This window comes from Lepidochelys olivacea (genome assembly GCF_965140295.1).
Source record: "Lepidochelys olivacea isolate rLepOli2 genome assembly, chromosome: 6".
Taxonomy (NCBI): domain Eukaryota; kingdom Metazoa; phylum Chordata; order Testudines; family Cheloniidae; genus Lepidochelys; species Lepidochelys olivacea.
Genome location: NC_140416.1, coordinates 93,024,874 through 93,048,069, shown reverse-complemented (window position 1 = coordinate 93,048,069; position 23,196 = coordinate 93,024,874). Strand labels below are relative to the sequence as shown.

General features: G+C 40.8%; 1 long non-coding RNA gene across 2 annotated transcripts in view; it reads right to left on the bottom strand.

Moving 5' to 3' along the window:
* Positions 1 to 23,196, bottom strand: part of LOC311523087 — a 116,528-nt gene that overhangs the window by 76,746 nt on the left and 16,586 nt on the right. Inside the window, exon 1 of one of the 2 annotated variants that reach the window (XR_014712257.1) lies at positions 14,524 to 14,598. The exons of the other annotated variant lie outside the window; for it this stretch is intronic. This is a non-coding gene — a long non-coding RNA (uncharacterized lncRNA). Of the gene's footprint in view, positions 1 to 14,523; positions 14,599 to 23,196 lie in introns of those variants that run through there. 2 annotated transcript variants of the gene reach the window in all.

Here is a 23,196-nt window from a genome sequence, read left to right as displayed (position 1 = left end):
ATTCTATTCATTTTATATGGTTGCCCCAGCTCTTTGATTTCCTTTCTTTTAAAGTTTCTGAGCAAATGTAATGGTCCTGAAAGTGACAGAGTGAAAACACTGGTTCTGCTAGCTACAGTGTAGGCAGGTGCAATGCAGATTTTCATGTGGAGGGATCCCACTGCACTTCAGTTCTGACCTTCATCAGTTGTGGTATGTAACATTATTAGCCTTATGACATGTCATAAAACAAGACTGAAACTGGGAGTGTGGAGAGGCGCATCAAAATGATCTAACTAAGAATGCACATCATCATGTGATGAAAATAAGCCATGTTTTATTTTTATGTCCTTTTGATTTTAAAATGTAAATTAACAGCCTAAGAGCTTTCAAGGATTCTAAAGCAGACAAACACTGTATATAGGAATCACTTCACCTACTACAGAACTGAAGACACTTCATTCAGGAGTGGAATGAAGCAGGTTAACAGTACAGAGCAACACAAGGCAAGTTTAAGACAGGAAGTGAAGGATCCTGTAACCAATTAAACTTCATAGGAATTTTAGGCAATGGGCCAAATTGCCTAAAAAAAATTAGAAATATTTTTCACACCCATTCTGTTTTCACTGCCTGTGAGCATTCATGCATTTGATTTTGACTCATAAGAATGCTCACAGGGGCCCTGATCCAGTAGTCAGTAAAATGAGTGGGAAAAAAACCTCCTTGATAGCTATTGGATCAGACCTCAAAACCACATTTTATGTTACATGTTACAATACTCACAAACATCGAATTGAACGTGGGAGTATTTGCACTGGAACTGCTATATTAATTTGGGGTGGGACACGGCTTAATGCAGCAGCCAGAAACAGGTCTCAAAGCCCTACTCCTACCACTAAAGACTAGAGCTGCTTGGAACATCTTTCCCATAATTGTGTTTCACTGAAGTGGAAACATTTCACAGAGAAATGTTAGTTGTAAGGGTTTTGTTTGTTTGTTTGTTTGGAGGAGGTCAGTGAAGACAGGAAGGGAAGAGAGAAGGAAAGAAAGACACAGACACTAACTACAGCTGGGGTGAAGAAGACCCAGGTTCAAATTCCAGCTCTGCCTGGAGCAGAGGAGAGGTTTTTTTTTTTATCCCAGATCACTTCAAACTGGGATCCTTGAAAGCTCTTAGGTAAAATTTAGTTTGCTCATTTATAGTTAAAAAATCAAAATAATATAAAAATAAAACACTGCTTTATAGAATCCTTAGCTAGATCCTTCTGCTACACTCTCTCTCCTCCCTCAAGATTTCAGTTCAGTTATCTGTTCACAACTTGTTTAATGACTTCATGATGCCCAAAGTGTTACGTGCCAGAACTGATGTAGGTTGGAATTGAAGTCGTCGGCATCACTCCATGGATCTTCCACATTGCAGATTGCACACTGTGACAGGGTCAGGCCAGATGGCTATCGGAGAGTAATAGAAGGCAGATATATTAGCCCCAGGCTAAGTAGGTCCCTTTTCCCTGGGTAAGGTAATAGGGAAGGTTCCAGAACAATCAGGAACCGTCTGGAGACAATTAAGGCAGGCTGAATAGAACACCTGCAGCCAATCAAGAAGCTGCTAGAATCAATTAAGGCAGGCTAATCCGGTCACCTGGGTTTTAAAAAGGAGCTCACTTCAGTTTGTGGTGTGCATGTGAGGAGCTGGGAGCAAGAGGCACTAGGAGCTGAGAGTGAGAACACGGACAGTTGGAGGACTGAGGTGTACAAGCATTATCAGACATCAGGAGGAAGGTCCTATGGTGAGGATAAAGAAGGTGTTGGGAGGAGGCCATGGGGAAGTAGCCCAGGGAGTTGTAGCTGTCGCACAGCTGTTCCAGAAGGCACTCTAGACAGCTGCATTCCACAGGGCCCTGGGCTGGAACCCGGAGTAGAGGGCAGGCCCGGGTTCCCCCCAAATCCTCCCAACTCCTGGTCAGACACAGGAGGAGTCGACCTGGACTGTGAATTCAGAAAAACGGCCAAGCTGAGGGCTGCCATGAAGCTCCAAGGCAATCAAATCCGCCAATAAGTGCAAGACCCACCAAGGTAGAGTAGGAACTTTGTTACAACACACACACACACATACACACTCTTCCTGACATAATTCCATTTTTGTGAAAATGTTCCAAAGTATTTGCTTTCCAAAAGTATTTCCTTAATCTTGTTTAATAGCACTCACTCCATGAGAGATTCAAAGCATAGTGATGTCTTAAAACCATCTCCTGAGTCTAAGATTGAAGCTTATTCAGTCATGAAACAGATGTAATATCTTGTGACTTCTGATCAATCACAACTAACCAACACAGTTCTAATTATTGAATGTCAAGTAAATAGTATTTGCAAGCAAACTGATCAATCCATAGAGTTTAAAAAAAAAAAAAAACTTCACAAAAACTGAGTATATTTGCAAAACATGAGAAGAAAAAGAAGCTAAATTTGTCAAGTGAATTATTTGCTAGGAATTATTTCCTCAGAACTAATCATTAAACTAAACCCTCTTTACTCAACACGTTCTGTATGAAAAACTGTTTTCATTTCTTCCCAGTTGCATAAAGGTCTTTCATTCAAAATTTCACTTTATTCTACTAATTAATTACTGATGCCTTTGCAGCTCTAACTTTAAAATGTTATTTGAAAGGAAACATGTTTTTGAGTCAATATAATCATCAAATTGTTGTTTTTTCTCAAAGGAAAAGACAACGCTTAGAGGAAATTAATCTTATGTCTGCACTACATTTGTTGCCATATAAAATGTGTTTATTTCTTTGTTTGTTTGTTTGTTTTATTTTTGGCCTTAGGAGAGTTTACAGCATTGCTGATATACATTTCATTTATAAGTTATTATATAATGTGTTTTCAAATGAGCTTCTCTTTCTTGGTATCATATGATTTTTTTTATTTCAAAAAAGTTGGAATACAGTGAAGTGCCCTTCTAATCAAAGTGCTATGGTAGGTGTCTAGTGAGTTTGCTGTTCTTTGGTCAAACAGCCTGATTTTGATCTTATTGCCAGGTCTGCTGCCTCTTCAGTGCTCCCTCATGGCCAGTTGTGGCTCTGCAGCACCCTCCCTCAGTTTTCCTCTCATACAGGGCTCCTCAAGAACTCCACAAAGGCCTAATAACACCATCACTTCTTAGAGGTTTAGGTTATTAACAAAGTTAAAAATAAACACACAAGAGACTTCCACCCCCAATCTCAAGTTGGGCACGGTATCCCTGAGGTGTCTGTCTATCTTTAAGTTTCCAAGATAGGCATAGTTCTTCAGCCCTACCCAGGCCACTCGCTGCAGCCCATCCTGGGCTCCATTAAACACTCTCTGTTCTCATCTGAGCAACCACTCTTAAGTCTTTCTACCTGCATCTTCCACAGGCTCACAATGTCCAAGTGACCCCATAAGCCCAAACCCTTCCCCTTGGAAAAGGGTCTCCTACAGGAACCTCCTGCTCTCTGCGGCCTTAGCCACAGTTTCCTCTTCCTGTTGCCTTGGCTATTTAGAGACACCAGTTGTCCTCTGTCAGGCCCCATCAAGAGGCTGTTAATGAGGATCTAGTGTGCCAGGGCAGTTCCTCCTTAAAGGGCTCAGCTCACCCTGTGACATAGCCAGTGAAGCCAGTGGAGTTCTGCCCACGTAAAAGCAGTGTAAGCGAGAACAGAAGCAGGCCCTCAGCATCTGAGGTTTACTGTAATTCTGTACAGTGTTCTGGGCTAGATTCTCCAGTGCAATGTTGGGGTATCCTTCGGACACAACAGATGGACATGCAATTAGGGTATCCTATGTCTTCAGACACAACCAATGGACACACAGGAATACACGGAGACTGGAATCTTTGGTTACGGTTGTGCATTTATTGTAGCAGAAGCTCAGTTTCACCCTGCAGAAGCATAGCAGTACCACCGATTCACCTCCCCTACATCCCGAGGCATGAGCACCAAGATCCTTTTGCATTTCCCCTTTATTGTAATCATCAGCCCTCCCCCTCCACAGGTAGGCAATTCTGGTCTCGGTCCAATAATTGCCCTCCAATTTTCCTGCTAAATTCCCCAACCCTGTTTACGTTTACCCTCACTCATGACCATTGTTGCCATGATAAGGGGTTCTTATTGAGCACTTAGCTGTCTATCAGTGAACACCTGCAAGCTTGTGGTTTTGCTGGTTTCTGTCTGCGTCTTCCACCGGCAACTTACCACACAGAATCAATGTCAGATAGAGCCAGCCCCTACACATGCAATATGACCACTTTTCCTAGCACTGCTGGCCCTAAAGCTGGTATATCCAATCCCAGGATGCTCACCCCAGTGGCAGGTGGGGGGATGGCATAGTGATGAAACTCCAGTCTAGAAATTCTTACCCACAGATCTCTCCTGATGCTGTCATATGTGCTGTGGCCAGAGGAAACTGGGCATGTCCAGGAGTCCACTATGCTGCACTGCTCTCTAGTGCATACTCCCTATATTACTAGTGCAGGATTATTTCATACAGGATCTTTCCAAGTGCTTTCTACAACTGAGCTTTAAATGTCCCCAAATTATAGGGTTTATACCACTCCCCTTGAGACAACATTCTACAGTGTTGCCAACTCCTGAAATTTTATCACGAGTCTCATGATATATGGATGAGTTCAAGTATCTAGGGGTCTTATTCATGATCGATGGGAAGCGGGAGCATGAGATCAACCAGCAAATTGGCCTTCTGGTGGCAGTGATGTAGGTGCTGTACCGATCTGTGGTGGCAAAGCGGGAGCTGAGTTCTTGGAAAAAGCTCTCGGTTTACATATTGATCTATGTCCCCATCCTCAACTATGGTTATGAACTTTGAGTAATGACCGAAAGGACGAGTACAAGTGGACGCGGGTACAAGTGGTGGAAATGAGGTTTCGCTGCAGAGTGGCTGGGTTTACTCTCTGAGACAGGGTGAGGATCTCGGCTATTCAGGAGGGCCTTGATTTAGATCTGCTACTCCTTCAGATCGAAAGGAGCCAGTTGAGGTGGTTCAGGCACCCGATAAGGATGCTCCTGGGAGGTTTCTGTTGGAACTCTACCAGGCGCATTTCACTGGATGTTCCACATTCCCTGAGGCTGATCCAGGACACACTGGAGGGATTATATCTCCCAGCTGTCTTGGGAATGCTGGGGAATCCCCCAGGAGGAGTTGGAACCTGTTGTGGAGGAAAGGTAGGTCTGGCGCTCCTTATTCTCCATGCTGCTGCCATGACCCTCACCAGGAAAAAGTGGCATAAAGGAAAAAGAAGATGAAGAAGTCTCATGATATTTGGTATTTTTCTTAAAGCCCCATCTCCTGGAGTCATGTAACAGCATGAAAATCTTTCATTTTAAATAAAAATAGGTTTTTAGCTCTTATAATTGTGGAAAAAATCTGGAAAATATGAATTGTAATCCCCAAATTCTCTTTAGTTTTAGGTGTCCAGAACTAAACAGTCAGCCCATCCAGTCTATCCTACCTCATTCCTATAGCCCCCATCACCATTGTATCAGACCACCTGCCAAGTATTTAAAATAATGAAGAACAATAGCAATACAGATGTTTTCAAGAGAGCCATACTGAGAAGTCCTTCCTGAAGCACTTTCCAGAGGTAACTATTATTATCCTCATTTTAACAGTAGGGAGACAGAGGCCCAGAAAAATTAAGTAACTTGTTCAAAGTTACACAGCAATCCACTGACAGAGTCCAAAACCCAGAGGTTCCAATTCCCAGCTAAGTGCTCTCACCATTAAATGTCTGCCTCCCATTGGGCTTTCTTCTGTTTTTATTATTATATTCTATGGTCAGTATAACAATAAAACATTTGAACAGAAGGAACGCAGCAAGGGTCAAATGTAAAGTTGATTGTATTACTGTAAAATCCTATACTTCATAGCCATGATGAATGTTCTTCATTTAAACTTTTGAATTTGAGATTCTTCAAAGTGTTGTGCCCCTGTATGTATCACAACCTGGGAGAGGAGTTTAATGTTGCTTCAATTTGTTTGGGTTTTTTTCTGTGACAGAAGAAAAGCAGATTTGCTGATAGCCTCCCTGATGCCTCACAGAAATCTTTGAAGCTCACGCTAATTAGCTGCAATTCTGCTAATATATCCGTATTTTCTTGCTTTTATTTATTTCTCTTGTTTTTTATGACTAAGAATATTTCCAAGAAATCGGGCTCTTACCAGTTGGTTGCTTTTAAGTTCATCTGCTCCTGCAGCTTGTTCTTTGCTTAAAATCATACTCCCATGTTAGTGACACTGAGCCCACTCCTGTAGTCATTAGGCCTTATGTAATGAATCCATGCACGGCAGACAGCAGATACAATTACTATATAAATCAAACACACATGGGGGAGCCAGGAATAGAACCATGATCCTTCAGTTTCAAAACACTACAGGGTCTGCTCATTTGTGCTATGGCCAGCTGGTCCTTTACCTGCTCTGTGGGGCAGCCGCTGCAAAGCAACAACATTCACTAATAGCTGCAAACTCAGTATTTCACACTAACTCAAGAAAAACTCTCTTTGACTTCCGTGTATTTCTCACTAATGCTAAGCTCTTAAGTAGTAGCATCTGTCCACAATGCTTTCTATTATCTTCAGTAGGTTCTCCTATCCTGGCAGATGATGACCTCGCCTTAGGGCTTGTCTACACTGGCACTTTACAGCGCTGCAACTTTCTCGCTCAGAGGTCTGAAAAACACCTCCCTCAGCACAGCAAGTTTCAGCGCTGTAAAGCACCAGTGTAGACCGTGCACCAGCGCTCAGAGCTACGCCCCTCGTGGAGGTGGGGTTTTTTAGAGCGCTGGGAGAGCTCTCTCCCAGCTCCCAGCGCTCTGCCACGACGACACAAGCCACGTCAAAGCTTTAAACGGTTGCCAATGTAGTCAAGCCCTAAGTTACACAAGCTTTTGTCATCCCTCGGCTGAACTACAGAAACGTCATATACATGGGCACAAAAAAACATCAGTGCTTAGGAACCTCCAAGTAATACAGAACACTGCAGCACATCTCCTCAGCAACACACACTATCTCAAGCACATCAAACCTTTTCCCCATCCCTGCAATGGTTTCCCACAGAATTTGGAATCAAGTTCAAGGTCTCAGTCCTTATGTTCAAGGTGCTCCATGACCTGCACCTAAAAGACTGCTTGAAGCTCTGAAATGAAGACCATGATCAACATCTTCACTCCTCTGGCACAACAGAACTTCCTGTAGTAAGGGTGTCATAAATATAAAGGGAAGGCTAACCACCTTTAAATCCCTCCTCGCCAAAGGAAAAACCCTTTCACCTGTAAAGGGTTAAGAAGCTAAGATAACCTCGCTGGCACCTGACCAAAATGACCAATGAGGAGACAAAATACTTTCAAAGCTGGAGCGGGGGGGGGCGGAAACAAAGGGTTCGCTCTGTCTGTGTGATGCTTTTGCTGGGACCAGAGCAGGAATGCAGGTCTGAACTCCTATAAAGAGTTTGTAAGCAATCTAGTTAGATATGCGTTAGATTCTGTTTTGCTGATAAAATAAGTTGTGCTGAATGGAATGTATATTCCTGTTTTTGAGTCTTTTTGTAACTTAAGGTTTTGCCTAGAGGGATTCTCTATGTTTTGAATCTGATTACCCTGTAAGGTATTTACCATCCTGATTTTACAGAGGTGATTCTTTTACTTTTTCTTTAATTAAAATTCTTCTTTTAAGAACCTGATTGCTTTTTTCATTGTTCTTAAGAACCAAGGGTTTGGGTCTTTGTTGACCTATGCAAATTGGTGAGGATTTTTATCAAGCCTTCCCCAGGAAAGGGGGTGTAGAGCTTGGGGGGATATTTTGGGCGGGGGAGAGATTTCCAAGTGGGCACTTCCCCTGTTCTTTGTGTAACACTTCGGTGGTGGCAGCTTTTAACCTAAGCTGGTAAGAATAAGCTTAGGGGGTCTTTCAGGCAGGTCCCCACATCTGTACCCTAGAGTTCAAAGTGAGGAAGGAACCTTGACAAAGAGTATAGTTAAATTGTATGGGAACCAGAACTTTCTTGAGGACTGGTCCGACAATGTGAAATGAACTCCTGCAGACCATAAAAAACCTCACCACCTTCTGCTCCAAGTGCAAGACATGTTTTTTTGACCTTGACTTCTCCAACATAAATGTATAGCAACAGGAATATTTATTAAAAAAAAAAAACCCAAAGAGGATGAGAGAACAAACGCCACGTGACAGATGAATAGTTGCATTACTTAATGCATTACTGGAAGGTGCTCATATACTACAGTGATAAGCACAATATAAGAAGCTACACAGAATAGGATGTTTCGCTTGAGTAAAGACTGCAGGATTGAGTCCATCATATATAGAGATGAGTGAAATTATTCAGAACTTTTGCCCAAAGCAATAGGTTGTATGGGCCAAATTCAGTCTCTGACAGTAGATCTCCCAGTTCTAATTAATTCTTTCACATCATTTCTGCTTATTTTTCCTATATGCAGTATTTTTGTATTCTTCAGTCAGACATAAAGCATTAAATGAACCCACAGAAACGGGAGAAAAGAAACAACCTTCAGATCTGCTATGGGAAATGAGTAGTTGTTAATACAGAAATAGTCACTGAGAGGGAGGATGAGGGAGCACTGGAGTTCAAACCACCAACTTCAGACAACGGACCAAAAAAAAGAACATATGAGTAACGTATTTCCATCACATTGACCATAGTGTAAGTTCAAGGAGAGATCCCATTATAAAATTTGAAAGCCAAAGTCATCTGGAAATGGTATGAAGGGCTGAAATGAAAGATCAGTGACAAAACTTTCACTTTAATGAATCGCCAGAATGATCTTCCATGCTATATACTGCAGCAAGTGGTGTCTGTTTATTCCCTGTATTATCAGATGTTCAAGTGAATCATCTGCTAGACAGGAAAAGATTTTAGTTGGTTAGTGTGAATAAGGTATAGTGTATAGGCTTCTTTTATGGTTTTCTCTTTACATTTAGCTCACTCTGATGTTCTTTCCTTGCTGGGTGACATCGGGAAAGGATGCAGTCAAATGATAAGGATGGAACAAAGATCCCTTTTGTGTAATAAGCAGTATATCACTTGCAGAAATGACTATAGGAGTTGGTTGCAAAAATCTCTTTCTGCCCTGTATAAATGCATAACTGTCAGGTTTGGTGGTAAATAAATTAAGGTGTGTAGATTTTAATTACAAAATAAAAGTTATGGCCTGTTCTGTGGGGAAGGTGTTGCATTTAGGATGTATGGCCATTGGGCCATGTCACACATGAGTTTTAAACCATTTAGCAAGTATGTGCCTAATTTGAGTACATAATCACCATTACTACATATTCACATACATAACTGCATTTGCAAAGACCACAATTAGCCATTTACACATGCAAGTATGCAATAGAGTTGAGAGAGTTAATATCTCACAAGACTGGACCATAGAAAACAGTAGATGTGACACACACCAGCCCGTACATGACATGGTTCGCTATTCATTCTTCAAGTTCAAGAATGACTATGACATCACTGATTGGTTTGGTTTCTGTGAACACGTCAGTGGCTGATCAAGACAATTTGAGCTTTCAATGGTTTGTGGCACACTGAACAAGAGATTCCACTATAGGTTTCTTGATTAACAGCGGATATGCTGCTGTTGTGATATTTATGCTGCTGGCACTTCTGCTCTATCTCAGCAGTTCTCCTTTGCCCATAGACTGTAGCTCCAATATGGATGAGACTTCACCAGGTACAATGATCATGAACGAGATCTTCCCAAAACTCTGGGTCAATGCTGAAATGCCTCAAGTATAACTTAAGGGAGTCCTTGAAACGTTTTTTTTTTCTGGCCTCCCTGAGAGCGCTTTAGCTCACCATAACAGATCATCTTTTTCTTTCAGTTGCTCATCTGACATTCTGGTGACGTGGCTTGCCCATCTCATCTGTGATTTCATCAACAGAGTATGACATGGTAAGTGTCTGCTGTCAGTCTCTGCTGTCTGTCATCTGCTGCACAATGTTCCTTTGTTCCTTTCTGGCCAATAGTGGGACATCTGGTAGTACTGGCACAAATGGGAAATGCATCACAACAAACAGTTCCAAGAAACATAGGAGTAAGTAGTTCTGTGGAAATGTCAAACAATGACAAAAGTGATTTCACTGCACATTGACGTCTCATTTTCTATTAAAAACAATATGTAGCACATAGATAAGCCATAGAGCTCAAACCACTTTGTCAAATTAGGTAAGCATTATAAACCACATATTTTATACATGAGATGACTGATTCATAGATTCTAATGCCAGAAGGGACCATTGTGATCATCTAGTCTGACTTCCTGTATAACTCTGTTCGCAGCACTTCCCCAAATTAATTCCAGTTGAGGGACTGTCTACATGGGAACACTCAGAAAAATTAATCTGAATGAGCTAAAATTGTGACTCAAACGTGGATTAGTTAAACTTCATTAGATACCTTGTATGGATCTTCCCAATCAGAATTAAAATGGACTCCATTTAGTTTAATTCACTTAAGTGAATTGAGATAAATCAAATCTGGGCTATTTCAATTCTTAATGAGAGAATCCACACAGAAAGTTTAAAGGAGTTTAAGTAATCTGCTTTTAATTCAGACCTTTAGTTAATTCAATTAACTTTCCTGAGTGTCCCTATATTGAGAAACCCTGAACAGTAAAGAGGTTAAAATGAGCTGTTCCTAGTCACACAAAGAGTCTGCGACATAGCTGGGAACATGGCTCAGGTCTCTGGATTTGCAGCACTGTGTTCAGTCCATTGAGGTATGTCTACTCTGAAGATGGGAGCAAGCCTCACTGTCCACTAGACAGATTTGTGCTAATGGGTCTCACACTAACACTAAACATTGCTGTGTGGACATTATGGCACCAGTGGAGGCTCCGAATAGCTACCTGATCTTAGACAGAGAGGGTAAGGTGGCCTTGAATTTAGGTGGCTAGCCTGAGCCTCTGCTGGTGCCACAACGTCCACGTGGCTATTTTTAGCATTCTACCATGAGCACCACTAACACAAGTCTGTCTATATGGGTCGGGAGGTTCGACATACTCTGACGCTAGCCAACCTCTTGGTATGAGCAACGGGATTGTGTGGAAGGGATCTGTTTAGGTATGTGGGGGTTGAGAAATGAGGGACATAGAGATTTAGAGTAAGTGTGAGATATCACTGGTGACTGAATGAAAAGTGGAACGATGACTGACCCTATAAAAAAAGACTCTTTAAAAACATTTCCCTCATCTCCCAAAATATGTTCCAATGACTGAAGAAAAAGGGATGAACCCCATAGTAATTTTGACTGCCCCTAATTTTAAAATGTTATTTTGTACAATATTTTCCTTAGTTCTATAGCTTCCTAATTCTTTTCATCAAGCAACCTTCCCCTTCATTTCCATCCTCACAACTCACTTCTTTTGTTCACTCCTCTATCACAAGATGTTCTGGTATTATATATTCTTACTTCTGATTGTTTAGAACCAGGTTATGACTCCATTTCTCACACTGAGAGTAGTTCCTTACTCTATAAGTAGTCCACATGACCACCCATAAAACAAAGGTACTACTTAATGTGAGTAGCAGTGGTACAGTCTCATTCTACATGCTGTGTTGTATATATCTAATTTCTGTGTGTGCCAAGGGGAGGGGGGATGATCCTGGTTTTTATTCCTGGCTCTGTCACCAACTTCCTGTGTAACCTTTGGCAAGTCACTTTTCTACATAGTTCAGTTTCTTCACCTACAATTTAACAATAATGACCTTCTTCACAGGGGTGAGACTTTATTACTAAATATTTGTAAAACCCTTTGAGATCCTCAAATGGGAGGCACATTAGAAATTCAGTGCATTATTACTGATCCATACTGTAAACTCATTGAGGCATCACCTTTCTTCATCTTGATAATGGAACATGTACACCTGTAGTCCCATACAAATAGGAAAATACTAAGATCACTCTCTCTTTCTGGTTTTGATTGTGCTCTGCTGTCTATTACATGGACTTCTCATACTCTCTAAATTTACATTGTACAGATGCTCAGATGTATGGTGGAACTTCTCATTGACAGGCCACTTTAAGATGTGTTTTGTCAGCTCATGGTATATGTGAGCATATATTTATATGTGTAATTTTCTCAAAAAGCTGATGTGTGCTGCATGAGGCCACGGTCATCAAACTTTCAAACATTTGTTCAAGGAAAAAATATTAAATATTTTCAAAAGTTAAAGTGCTAGAAGTCTAGCAGTAGCAACTAGAATCAACCATTTATGCCAGAAGGACTGGCACAGTGGTTTCAGCACCAAATTTAAATGAATGATATTAGGATTTTGTGACAGTGATCTTGATCAAAAATAACCCTCTCTTAACAGCTTGGTATGTGATATTTTTCCAGGCAACTGCCCTCCTACCCCCAGAAGTGGTTGAATTTCATTGGTGAAATGGCTGCTGCATATTTAGTTTGTAAACCACTTAAGTATAATTTGAGATACAAGAGAATATATTAAATTTAAGATCCAGAATCTGATATCTTAACACTGAAGTTATGGAGGAAAGTACTACTTAATGTGAGTAAGGTACTATTCAATGGGTCACATTGTGATAACCTTTATTCCTGATGTGTAGTGAAAATAGTCAAGGAACAATGTGCAATTCAGTTTAAAATGAGCCTCAGAAGACACTGTCGATTGCTACATGTAGCATTCAGCGGCTCATAAATAGCAAACACTTCGATGCCCCAAACCTAAATGACAACAGACAGAAGTGCTACTTCCCTTGCCAAATTACTTTGTTCAAATTGACAAACTACCAGTACTTTAGAAAAGGATTGAATTCATCTTTAGACACACTGCAACACATGAGATGCTTAGTCTGATTAAATCAATAGCACTGCCGTTTAAATCATAGTGCAAGCTTATTTTATTTCAAGAACAATTGTCCTTCTTGCACTACCATTTTTTGGGGGGAAGAGGGTGGGAGGAAGGATGGGGGAGAGCTCCAGCATAGTGGTACTAGCCACAGTAAGGCTTTTCTATCACGACACCTGTATACAATAGTCTTCTCGTTAGAGTGTTGGCTAATTCCTCTTTCTTGAAGAATAGGTTCAACTCTATGAACATTGCGTGACTGAAAGAAAAATTACATGCTTTACTTGTAGTTACCTATCCATTAATTTTACAGATCCGCCCAATAATGTCATTACGGGTTCTGCAACAACTATTGGCCTATTTCCTGAAATGTACCAAACTGATTCTTCCTACCCTAAATGTAGAAATTCATACAGATAAAGAACATCTCACTGTTATATTTGTCATAAAGGCAAATCAGCTGTGCATCCATAAGTAACACCTCAAAAAAAAAAAAAACATTAGGCTCACAGAGATTCAAAATGGAGAATGGAAGAGTCTGATCTGGAAGTACCAGCTCCGAAAGAGGGCTCATACTAGAATGACATCAGAAGTACCATGCTATCGTGAAATATTATTACTGAAAGCCATGATTTCTGAAAGTGGTATCACCAGGAATAGGTTAGTGCCTTTAACGGATAGGTGCTCATTACAATGCTTTGCCCTTATATAGCACCTTTCATTTCAGAGTACATTTCAGAATACAATGACACACATTACTAAATTAAACTACACAATCTCTCAGAGAGACACAGAAATACTACTGCACTCATTTTGGGGGTGTATATTCTGAGGTATAGAGATGTTAAATAATCGTGGAATTAGGTCACACAATGAGCCAATGGCAGCCTGGGAAGCAGAGGCCAGCAATGATAATCTTGACCCCAGCTCTAACAACTAGCAAACTATGGGCAATAGAGCCTCACACAGTAATAGCCACCTACTCCTCATGGTTGGCTGTAGCTTCCATTTGTGGCACCATCTTAGCTTTTGTTAAGAGCATTCTCTCCTTGCATTATCTAAATTCCAAACTGTAATTTCCCAGACATAACAAGGAATACAAATATCTTGGCCTGGGGATGGAACAATGAATTCCATGCCTCAAGACCAATCATTTATAAATTTGATAGAATCACTTTGCTATCCAACAAGCGATGATGAATAATGCCCTCTCCTCCAGCTTTATTTTCTCACATGTAACTAGCTGGTTTGATATCTGCATTTTAAAATAAATGTCATTAGTGTTAACACCAAGGAGCACTTGCTGTTTTGTGCCTTGAGGGCATTTTAATGTAACCTTTCTGCCAGGTAGCGTTGGCAGCAACCAGGGTTGGGTTCAATATCTAAGGGTTCCTCTTAACAGTACAAAGCAGAACTGTCTCAAGCCCCCATCCAATAATTTGGGAAAACTACACATCACCTCTGGGTGCATCTGAGAGGCAATACTTCCCACATCTCGAGTGCTGAGTCTGTGTATAACAAAAGACAGCTTTTAGTAAAAGGAAAAGGGAACTCAGCATTAATTTGTGAAAGCACCACAATTCAAAAAGCATGTGACCATAAGCAAACACTACCCCAACAGTATGTTAAGCAGTGTCCTCTTCCTCAGTTTCCCACCTTCTGGTATGAAAGTCCGAAGAATGAATGTCCCTTTAACATGACACTCACATTCCCCTCCTCTGCACAGCTCACTCAGAATTGGTTGTTGTTGGTCAGTGAAGATCCAGAGTTCAGAGGTGCATTCAGGGTTCACTTCTCACCCTGAAAAGGAGGTGTTGAACAATGTCTCTGCTGTTGCAACTGGTTTACTGGTAATGCTATCTCTGCTGCTGTTTGCTGCTTCTTCCCACTGCTGCTGCTGTTTTCCCTGCAACTGTTTTCTCTGTTATCACTGCAGCTGCTTGCCACTCACTGCCACTTCTGCACTGGCGTGTTCTGAGGTTCCATTGCTTAGGCCAGCCTTATTGATTTCACTGGGTAGCAGTGAACCTCAGTGTTGTTTTTCACTGGAACACTCTCCGCACACTTGGTCTAAGGCTTAGTCCCTAGATCTGCTCCTCAATGATTCATCACTAGTCCACACCACGACAAGAATACTCTCTCTCTTTCATTGGGATTTGGCATCCCTACTCCCTGCTTAGTAAGTGAGATTCAGTTTAGGGTGACCCCCTCAGTTAGAACAGGCTAAGTACATTTCTGCTGCCCTTTATGCATACAATAAGGATAACATTTCAATGCCCCTGTATTCAATACTAAAGTGAAGTGCAACCGAAAATTAGCCCAAAGTGATCACTTTGGCAAAGCAGTCCATATGCTGAGTACTTAGGCAGAGTAGGCGTGTCTATGCAAATACTGTCTGCTCCTGAAGCCTTTTCCCCCCATTCATCACTCGAAGTTAGGGGAGAGCTCATTCAGACCCAGCTTACATTAAAATATGAATTCCATAAAGTATGTCAGCTCAGAACAGCATGACCTACTTGTATGTATGTGTCCTGATTTCCATAGGTGCTGAGCTACTCCAATTCTCATTAAAATCAATGGGAGCTGCAGCTGCTAACACTTTGAAGAATAATTCCAGTAATATTTACAGCCAATCCAAATGAGAGAGGTCAGGAAAAAAAAACAACAACATTGCCACAGAGATCAAGCCTTACTCACAAGAAGACTTTTGGTCTCGTATATGCATCCTCTGACCTATTGTTTCTTTCAAGGGGGTCTTGAAAGAAGTAGTTAAAAATAGTTTTAGGAGGCCTTACCTTGGCCAGGGCTCTTTCGAATCTCACAAGCTAAGCAGAGCCATACCTTCCAGTCAACATGAGGACTGAAAAATCTACTCGGAAAAGCCAGGATGCTGTGAGAAATGGCTGAAATGATTCAATATCAAACTAATACCCTTGCATAGCATTAGGAGGCACTGTGCTGCAAGAGGAGCCACCTTTTGATGAAGTGAGGGCTACTGGTTATCATTAAAAACCCTATGATACTTTGTGAGAATAAGGGTGTTAGCCCTGATGTCTGGGACAAATACCAAATTGAATAGTCACATTCTACCTATCTAAAAGTCCCCCTGCAGTTTCAATTATAGAGTATTCATTGTTATTGGATCTATAGGGTTGCTGCATAAAGGCTTTTTCCACCTTCTACCCCAGCAGCAAGTGAAGTGATCTCCGAGTTTGTGAAGTTTTTAAAGCTCTTTCAATGAAAGGTAGTCTATAAATATCAGTTATCTGATCAGCTCAATTTCTGAATGCCACATAAAGAGGGATAACTTGATACTCTTCCCAGACCTTTTTTGTGCAATCAAACCTCCCTCCTCTGCATATTCTATTTCCACCTTCTAATGATTGGAGATGTATAATCAGATCTCAGAAATGAGGCATGCTGCTGCATCATTCATAATGAAATGCATTCTTTCTTACAGCGACACAGGGTGCAGCTGGCTTCTATGCTGTTAGCAAGAGCATCAATCCAATAAGCAAACATTCAGTTTTAGCTGATGTGCTTTTCTGTTTAGCAACATTTGTTTTAATTGCTGGGCAGATAGGACCAACTGTACCCAATACATCTACCTGTCATTTCAATGTCTGGGTGCATAAAGGCACAGAAAAATTAATAATGACCAATGTAATACTTATCCATTATCAGAGGCTGCTATGTAAAGAATATTTAGTAAGTGCATGGTGATCACATCAGCTAGGACACTACATTGTTGGAAGCAATTACTATTTATGACGCACAAGATTCAAAAGTAGCATCAATTTGAGCTGCACAGAGGAGGATAAAACAAACCCACAGAAGAGCAGTGTTCCTAAAATACTCTAACATGCATTATTAATTTTTTTCCCCCACCCACCTTTTGCCAGAATATTAGAGAGACAAAGTGGGGTCATTTCTATGTTTATGAGGGATACTAAAAATTCCAAAATAGCGAGTGGGCAGCATGGATATGATATAGAGACAAGGTCAAAAAGAATAAATTTCTACTCTTCACACACACACACACACAAAGAGACATGGGAATTGCTGCTTAAGACATTCTCTGTTCTTTCTCTACAAATGTGCAATGGAGCTTATTCAGAGCCAGTATCTCATATGTAATATATTTAGCTAGCGTAACAGACAGAATATTAGCTCTTAGTAATATTTTGCAAACACTACGCCTGCTTTGGGCTCATCGCAGGAAGGTACAAGTGTTCAATAAATCAAATCAAACATGGTTATTGGGTAACCTAACAACTATTATCTCACTGGGCCTGATCCCACAAGCACTCTGGGCCAGATTTTTAAAGATATTTAGGAGATGAAACATTCAGATAGGAACTTGGGCACTTTTGGAAATCCCACTAGGTGCCTAACTACCATTGTCCAGTAGGCACCAATCTACATCTTTAGGCACCTAAATAACTTCAGAAATCTGTCCCTCTGTTACTAGAACTCCCTATATATATATATATATGAGCATGGGGAGAAACACCGTTGCGCAAAAGGATATAAGACCAACAAATCCTTTTATTTGTGACCAAGGCAGGTTTGAATCCCATCTCCTAGAAGTAAAAACAAGCCAAAAGTGAGGAAGATTTGAAATGTTGATCCTTCTCCAGTAGCATGCCTCCAGTGTTTCAACATCCTTTCCCAGCTGTTAGCCTGTGATAAACCCCTTGTAGCAGGGATAATTATGATCACCAAAAGGAGGGGGGAAAGGAGTGAAAAATCTGTTTGTTTGTTTTCCATTTAAGCAAAAATGTTTTCTTATACCAAAAGAAGGAGGCAAAAAGTGCTTGATAATTTTATATGAAGTGCAGGTGTTGGTAATGTTTATATGTTGAGCATCAAAAATATACTAAGTGTATTGTAGAAAGCAAAATGATCAATTTATGTAATTTGAAGGAAGGAGAGGGGTTGTAAATTTTCCAACCGGCCTAGATCCTTGGAATTTTACCAAAAAAATATTTAAAAAATTAAAAATTGGCTCTGTGTGATTTCCCTGTGAATTTTATTTCCCATTTGGTGCCATCTGGTCTGTTTCAAAGTATATTTATTTAGACTTAATACAATTTCTCTTCAAATATTACTGTACAATCTTTAGTATACAACACAGATAAACACCAGCTGTTTTTGGTCAAAATAATGGCCCTTTTTATAAATCTTTTTTGTTTTACAAAGTTTTTGCCTCTTTTTAAAAATAATCATTGTGATTTTTCATTTTTGTTAAAAAAAATTCTTTATAAGTTTATCAACATTCTTAATTTTACCAAAAAAAATTCAGTTTTTGCAGTAAAGAAAAAAATTCAATACATATTTCAAAACGAAAGAACTTGTGGGTTCTTTAAAATGAAAAAAATGGCTCTATTTGAACCCAGCACAATGGAACCAACTTTGAAATTTCAAGATCTTGCACCATTTTTTTTCTTCCATTTTCCAGGAATCTCTAATAAAATATCCCAATATGAATCTAACAGAAAGGTTCTGCCAGTACCAACAAGACATGATATATTCATGCCTAATGTGCCAATACAAAACAAATTCTTCCACAGGGATTAAAACCTCCAAATCAATCACCCAAAGCCCAAGAAATGAGGCTTGCAATATTCCCAGAAAGTTAAGGGCTAGTCTCCAGTGGAGTGATACTGATTTACATAAACTGATGAGCAGGCTATAGATCAGCACATTCTCAGACCAAGGGGAGAAGCCCAACCAGCAGACGCTCTTCTAAGAACTAGAGAACTGTGATACTGTTTACTCTCCAGAAACATCATCTCTCTGGCAGGGGTGATTTAGAAATATTCTGAAAGTAAGTGAGCCCCATCAGGAGCAGAATTATCACCACAAAACTCCTTCCATTTGGTGGTGGACTTTTAACAAGAGACTCCCAGAATCCCTCTCTGGCATGTCTCTTTCTTTGTCTCACCTCCCAGGCTTTGTCTGACTTAGTACATCAGTCTTGGAATCTTTGCTCTACTCATATGGAGTCCTCTGTCCAGTAAATGAAAACAGATAGAGGTAGGGTGGCTGCTTTGCAGCTCTTTGTTTCCTTCCTAAATCCACTGAAGCATGAAGTTTCACTAACAGAGAAATTAAAATACATGGTTCCTTGGTTTTCAGGAATGCCGCATTGATTTAAGATTAAGCTCCAATGCTGCCCAAGCCAGAGACAGGGTTAGGACAGGAGACATAATGGATACACCAGGCCAAAAGTTAGGATAACAGATAAATAATCAACCATTGCAGAAGAGGAACTATATGGGGAGTAAGATAATGCAGATTACTTTACGCTGGAAATTGAAATAGCTTGTGGTAATGATTAAACACTGAAATACACTGGTAGTTTGAAAGATAACAGCAGAAAAGCATCCTTCCCTGCCTTGAAAATCATATCCTGAAAATGTTAGGATTATTATTATTTTATTTGAAACATTACCTTAATATAATAAAATGTGCTTGGCTGATTTTCCAAAAACATTTAAAGGAGATGTTTTCCCATTTGGGCTTCCCATTAGCTATAACCAATATGTGTATTTATTTAAAACTTTTTCAGGTTCCTCAGAGCTCAACTCATTTTCTTTCACTTCTACCTCTAAAAGAGACAGCACACCTTTTGCAATCAAATGCATGCATCATGGGCCTGATTCGATCTCAGTCACACAAAGTAATGAGGGGTAACATCACTAAGGTCAGTGTCATTTGACCACCATACAAATTCATAGTTTTATTTTTATTGTACTTCTAGTTAATCTCTTTCTTATTAACTGCTAGACAAGAGAGGATACATTTCCATGCAACAGGACCTATCTGGTGGCTGTGCTCTGACAAGTGCAAGAGCTGGGTTCAATTCCTCATTTGAATCTATTGTTTCTCCAAGCTACCAGAGTTTGGGAAATGCTGCAGGAGCAAAGCATTCAGTTCTCACATCACTGAGCAGTGATCCCTTTTGCAGCCAACCCAGATAGTATGTGAATATTGGAATCATGGTCTATTCCTCCTTAATCCATAACCCAGGGTCAGTCATGGGCATATATTTTCTGCATGTGTTGGAGAGGGAAGGAATGGAGGTATCATCAGAGTTCCTACAGGTATGCAGAAGTGTTTTCTTGATGTGCAGGGGAGGTCCCCATATTTTAATATGCAGACGCATGTGTGGGACATACTGGGGCACAATACAGACCAGTGAGGGGCTGTGTCACCCCTCCCCTGAAACCTTGAGTACCTTACAATGCCTTCCTGTAGTAGCTCCCACCTCGGCCACTCACAAACAGCCTTCCAGCATGCAAGCCACACCCTGAGTGTCTGTGGGTAACTGCAGTCTGCCAGTCACACCATGGCTCTCACCAGCCTTGCTTATAGTGCTGGGTGACCTCAACACACATGCATTCCTAGATTTTCCCCTAGAAATTTACATCCTGTACTGCCAGCCCTCTTCGGGACAGTACAAATATATTAAGTCCATTATTCCTTTAAGGTATTGGTTCTCGACCTACGGCCCATGGGCCACATGTCCCAGCTCAGCTGTGTGCTAAAGGGTGGTCTACATTCCGGGGTCCCACCAGGTTCCCAGCTGCCCAGTGTGGAGGGGTATGAACTGCCATGCCGCCCAGTGCTGCGGGGTTGGGGTGAGGGCTGCTGGCCCACCCTGCGTGGTTGGAGTCTGGGGGTCGGGGCTGCCCACCAGCCTTGCAGGGTCAGGGGTCCGGGGCTCCTGGACAGCCCCACATGGCGAGAGTCTGGGGTCAGGGCAGCCAGCTGGTGGGGGTCCGCAGTGGGTATCCAGGGTCCAGGGTCAGGGTCCAGGCTCCTGCTGCCCTGACACCCGGCCCCTGGGACCCAGGTAACACATCGTGGGCCGCATAATGTGTAATAAGTTGAGAACCACTGCTTTAAGGGAATAATATGTCAGTTTATTATTGTAAATGGAGTTACCCCCAACCTTCAGCTGAAACACACTAGATTAGATAAAACAGTAACACAAGTTTATTAACTACAAATAGATAACTTTTAAGTGAGTATAAGTAATAAGGCATAAAAGTCAGAAATGATTGTAAGTAAAATAAAGATAAAACACTAATATCCGCCTAAGAAACTATCTTAGTTGCAAAGCCAACTTTCTTAGCACATGCTCCAGCATATTACTGACCAAACTTTCAGGTCAGGACCCCTCCCCCAGAATCGAATGGCTGTTTCTTTTTGTCTTCTCAGATGCAGAGAATGAGGTGGGCAGGGAGAAATATAGAGGTGTCTTCGTGTCTTTGTCCTTCCTTTTTTTATAGTTCCTGTCCCACTCTTGAAAAACGATTGCAGCTGAGAACCAGGAGATAAAGAGACTATTGGAAGGATGTTCCCTGCTGTTTTTTTTTCACCTATTTGAACTTCCTTTGTTTTCTCTTCCTGCTTGATGACTGTTTGCTCCCTAAGTGCAAATTACGTCAAGCACACATTTAATTGTTTAGGACAGACCTGTTTGCCGACTTCTGCTTGGGCAGGGCTGTGGGGTTTGGAACATGTATTAATAAAATCATAGATGGGAATCTTATAACTTCACATACAGTATTCTCATACATATTTTATCAAGTGATACTTTACAAGGCCATATTTTGTACAATATTATTACAATAGTGTGAAAGGTGTGAATACAGGTGTGTAGTCTGTCACAATGTGTCATTTCTAAAACTTTATGGCCAGAAATATCACATTTTAAGGGGAAGGGGTAGGAGAGGGGAAAGAGTGAATAGACTGGGAATGGAAGAGAACTTCTGAATTGTCAACCTGCAATGGCAAGACAAAACAGTGAAGAAATAGAAATCATTCATTACTGTGAGAGAATGATAGTGCAGCACAAAAGCACATAGGATCTATGGCTCTTAGTGATGGATAAGAAGAGCTCTCCGCCAGGGCAGACCAACACATCTTGCAACTTAATGCTTGAGGTTACCAACTGTACGGCACGATTTTCCCTCTCACCTGGGACTGGGGAAAAACACATTTATTTTGCAGAAATTATGGAGAGGATGTGTTGCAATAGATCATATCTAATCCATCCACATAGGACTGTTCCCTACTGTATGTTCCCTAGTGCCAAGTTCAAACAAATTCTAACTATCTCAAACACAGGAGATTCAGACACATCCCTTCACAGATTTTTCCACAACCTAACAGATTCCTACTGAACCAAGTTCACCTCTGCATGGAAGGGATGGCTGGGAACAGAGATGGTTGAACCATGTAAAAACAATTTTGTGGTGGACAAAATGAAATATCAAAGTTGTTTCCACTTTGCAGGGTTCAAAACAGAACTTTTGTTTTTTGGAACACCTTTTATGAATTGTGTTTTGGAAAATGGCAAATTTTCAATTATTTTAATTTTGATTTTTCCTCTCCCTCTTTTTTTGATACTGAGTGCAATAAAATGAAAGCTGTCCACGTTTTTGCTTTCAATTTTCATTTTTTAAAATTCTCATGGTTCTTTGTGCTCTAATAAGCTGAGCCACTATATTAATTCTTTCCCAGTGGATTGTGAACTTGTCTCTCCTTTCTGAAGACACAGGAGAATTATGGGAAGGGTCTGGAGGACTAGCAGCCCTTGAGTGGAGCTAGCCTGGGTCCACACTGTGGATTGGTTGTGTTAGCTGCTGGCGAGTAGTGCTAACTTGTGTTTTAGCTTATACTCCTTTTTGGGTCAGCTGACTTGAGTTAAAAGCACCGCCACACTTGAGTTAATGGTTTTTGTATGAGGACAGGAGTCATGCTGAGGGCCAATTCAAATGATAATTCAAGTTAATTTTGCAGTAAAGACAAGCCTTTTGCTCTGTCAGAAAGAAGCCAAAAAAAACAGCTCCCCCAATGGTCCAGTTTGGAACTACTGCTCCTGTTTTAACTTTCTCTTTGAACAAAACATTCAATTAAATAAGAATCTGGAATATGAGTTTTGCCGTAATATTCTAGAAAATAAACACCAGTATGGACAAAATGGCCTTTTTCTTCAATGACATTACACATGGAACCCCAATGATTTTTCCACTATGCAGACTACATTTTTTCCCTTTCTCAGTTTCTTCCCATTGCTCTATAATGGTGCCAATCCACTTATTTACATGTGAGACAGTTCCATCCCTCCCCCCAGCCCTGATTAAATATAATAAATGGTTCAGCATGGTGCATTTGCTTAATACAGTTATACACAGTCAATTGTCTTCACTTCTAATGGAACATTATGCACATTAAACTTAGTAAGGCTTAAATGCTCCATCTGCTCTGAAGACAGAGTGTAAAATACTGTCTTTGGCGTGTTTTATGCTGTAC